General features: G+C 51.0%; 1 pseudogene; it reads left to right on the top strand.

Annotated features, from left to right (window-relative positions):
- Positions 1-2,853: 2,853 nt before the first annotated feature.
- Positions 2,854-3,669, top strand: LOC132234524 (guanylate kinase-like; annotated as a pseudogene).
- Positions 3,670-3,889: the final 220 nt, after the last annotated feature.

Genomic DNA, 3,889 nt, shown 5'->3' with positions numbered 1-3,889 from the left:
GGTGGTGGCAGAGCGTAGCCCCACCCACCTGCCCCCCAATAGCCCCAACCACCCGCCCCCGCTGCAGCTCCACCCACCCGGCTCCCAGCTCTGTTGACACACACTATGCACCACCTGCCCCTAGCGCCTGAGGTGCACAGGCCTGAGCCCAAAGCGGCCAGATCTCCTTTCCAGGGACGTTTGCACTGAGAGGCAGCGCTGAGAGGCCCCAGGGAACAGTGGTCCTTCCTTGCAAACACTGAAAAGGCACCTAATGACTCTGGCTCCATTTTCATCTTTGTTGACAGCTGGAGTCTGACGTGTGCATTTGCCAAAAAGGTGCACAGGCTCAGGGACCAGGGATGCCTTAGGGTGGTATCCTTCCAGAACTACAGCCAGATTCCCAAAAAGAGCATTGAAACCAGTAACAAGCCATCATTTCCAGCGTGAAAAGTATCTTCTGTGTATTTTCAATGGTTAACTTTAGAAAATGTGTTTCACATGAAAACATGTGTTCCCACAGGTGATTCAACCATGCTCCTCTGAGGACATAAGCCACCCCTTACTTGTGGTTGTCTTGTGGGCAGTTCCACAGACCTACCCAGAGCAAGGAGACGGGCCAGGCACAGAGGTCACCAGGGTGGGAAGCCCAGGTGTCCAGCAATGGGCAACCAATTGTAGGGTGGGGCCTTGTCCCCAGGGTGATGTTTCCTCCTCTAGCTCCAGGCCCAGATAAGCAACAAAATGCCAGGGCTGACATCAGGACCCGCTGCATTGAATAATGACCCCTGTCCTGGTGCCGGCCAATCCATCAGTGGAGGCCACATCCCTGAATGGACACACCTGGAAAGCTACAGAATATTCCATTCAGCTCTTCCCCTGGGACTTCCCCTGAAATCTCCACCCTTAAAACCTTTAGGAAGCAGGACCCAGTGCGCTCTCTCTCCCTGGAGCACACCTGTATCTTCCCCTTCCCCTCCTTCTCCTCCTGCCCCAGGCAGGTTACCATTAGCTTCTGCTCCCAAGACCCAAGGGCGCCTCTGTCACCTCCTTAACTCCTTTTCTAAGCCCATTTCCTCTAAGACTTACTTCTCACACCTCTGTAATTTAACCAGTAAATGTTCTCTTACTCTTTGGGTCTTGCTCTGAATTATTTTCTAGCCAGAACCCAAGTACCCAGGTTACTGAACCCACATTTAGTCTGAGCCCAGTCAGACACCTGGTGCCATTCCTGTTGCCACCACAGTTACAGTTTAATCCAGCAATAATGAGATTTATCTGAAACTGGGTTCCATCAATGTAAGAATCATTCCAACCTCACGAGAATTTTTATGAGTTTATTGTCAGGAAGCAAAATGTCAATGGATTGAGATATTGTTCTGGGAGAATGGCAGTTTTGTACCTTATCTACTTATATAAAAACCCTGGGTGTAACATCACAGCCAGAAGTGCAACCAACCTGAAGGAAGTCAGTCCTGCAGGGGTTGTCTTGGAAATGGCTGCACCCTCCCCCAGCTGTTTCCTGGAGGGCAAGGTTTCAGGCAGGAACCTGCCCTTGGAGCAAAGCGTGGAAGTGAAATGATCTGTAATGGATCTATTATTGAAGCTACCTTTGGAAATACTATATCTATAGATCAGTGGTTCTCAACCTTGGTTGCACATTAGAATCACGTGGGAATCTTTTTAAAATCCTGATTTAAAATCCTGATTTAGTGCAGTGGTTGTGCTCTAGTCTCTGGAAGCAAAAGACCTGTCTGAATTCCAGCTCTTCCCCTTGCTAGGTGATGAGGTGGCTCTGAGAATGCACCTCACAAACCTGCACAACAAGGAGCTTAATTGACCAAGGAGCCCAACTGCTGTGTTCTGAAGTGCAGCCCTGCATCTGTGCCAAGGCCTTGCTGCTTTCACAGATCAGCGACCAAATATGACAGATGCTAAGGTAGGCCTGTTTCTGGGAAACACAATGTTAGGGTTGCCGAAGGAGGAACACACGAGGCCAAGCTGGTACGGGATTATAACTTTATAAGGTCATCTGGAGACCAGATGGGCTGAGCCCCCAAATGGCACTAGCACCCAAAGATGGGGAGGCAGAGGTTTTTAAAGGACTCTAGGTGGGCTTTTTCTGGGTGGAGAATTCTCTGTGCAGGTGTGGATTCTAGGAAACTCTGGAGGGGAGAGATAATGGTCTTAGCAAGTGGAATGTGGCCTACGTAAGTGGAATGTCCATTGTGAAGTGGCCTAAAGTTCAGTAACCAGGGGAGAGGGTATGGATTCAATTGTTTGATCAGACCTAACATTCCAGCCTTTTTGTTTTATGGAATAGGGAGGAAGGTCCTATCTTCTGTACGGACTTCCTGCTGAGGAGGGACGTCGAGCGCACAGGGGAATGGACTTTGATAGTGGTGGGCTGGACGAGGGATAGAGCAGCGTGGTTTCCCTGAGAGACTGGTTGGTGAAGGCTCTAAAAAGAAGGACATCTCATCGCATGGTACTCGAAGTCCCCTGTTGAGTGGCTTGGGAGGTAAATGCTGGTCCTGAGGTTGCCGCAGCGTCACTTGTCTGGTTTGGCTGCTTTTCTGGGCCTGGAGCTGAAATACACCTGAGGCCTAAAGGTTATCTTTATGGAGGGAAAGCTCAGGGTCTAAGTTGCCTGACTAGTGATATGAAAGGGGAGGATAGGTTACTCTGGTGGGGAGGTTTTTGTTTTCCCAGTTTTGCCCCTTGCTATGCATCCACAGCTTTCTGGTAGGTCCTGAGACAGGATTTCAAAATAGGCAGAGCAGTGGTTAAGCTCCCTATGGCAGTTCCAGCCCCTGCTGTGATGCCGAGGGTTAGGAGGAGAGGGGTTATCTGGGCTGCCCTCTTGTGTCGGATATGATGGGCTACCGGGACAGGTAAAGACTGATTGTTGGGGGCCCCATCTACACTGGGGGAGAGATAGATGAGGGAACAGGTTCCTGTCCAATTGGATCAGGAGGCAGATGTATGTGTGTGTTTTCCCCACAGAGGAAGAAAAATCCCTGATCATGGATTCAGCGTGTCCCACACCACGAGGGACCCGAGGCCTGGAGAGGAGAATGGCAAAGATTACTACTTTGTGACCAGGGAGGTGATGCAGCGGGACATTGCTGCCGGGGACTTCATCGAGCACGCTGAGTTCTCGGGGAACCTGTATGGGACTAGCAAAGCGGCTGTACGAGTGGTGCAGGCCATGAACCGGATCTGCGTGCTGGATGTGGACCTCCAGGGTGTGCGGAACTTAAAGAAGACTGACCTAAGGCCCATCTACATCTTTGTGCAGCCACCCACGCTGGAAGTCCTGGAACAGAGGTTGCGGCAGCAGAACACGGAGACAGGGGAGAGCCTGGCCAAACGGTTGGCCGCTGCGCAGGCAGACATGGAAAGAAGCAAGGAACCCGGTCTGTTTGACCTGATCATTGTCAACGACAACCTGGACAAGGCCTACTGGAGCCTGAAGGAGGCACTTTTCGGAGGAAATCAAGAAGGCCCAAGGGACTGGCTGCTCCTGAGGATGCCAACGGCTGTGTCCTCCCTGGACAGGACCCTGCACCCACCCTCGTGGCCAGGGTGCCCCTTACAAGGTTGGCTCTGCCAGCCTCTTTCTGGGTGCCCCTGATCAGTTCCACTCTCCTGTGGGATCTGGGCCCACATCCTAATAAAGAGCTGCTGTGATGAGGGGTTTTAGGAGTTGTAAATGTATCCTATATGTAGGGAGTTGTGAATAGCCCGTAAGATACCATAGGCCTGTTACTGGGGAAGGATATATTTTCCCTGAAATTTTAACCCTGAATCTTCCTAAGAAGCCCAAGATGTAGTAGGGATTGAATTTGCTCTGGAGGGTATTAGGGTGTTAGATGGGTGGTCTGCTTTGTTATTTCCCTGTATTATG

This window comes from Myotis daubentonii, chromosome 5 (assembly GCF_963259705.1).
Source record: "Myotis daubentonii chromosome 5, mMyoDau2.1, whole genome shotgun sequence".
NCBI classification, from domain to species: Eukaryota; Metazoa; Chordata; class Mammalia; order Chiroptera; family Vespertilionidae; genus Myotis; species Myotis daubentonii.
Note: the sequence above shows the minus strand (reverse complement) of the source record. Positions and strands in the feature narration are given on the sequence as shown.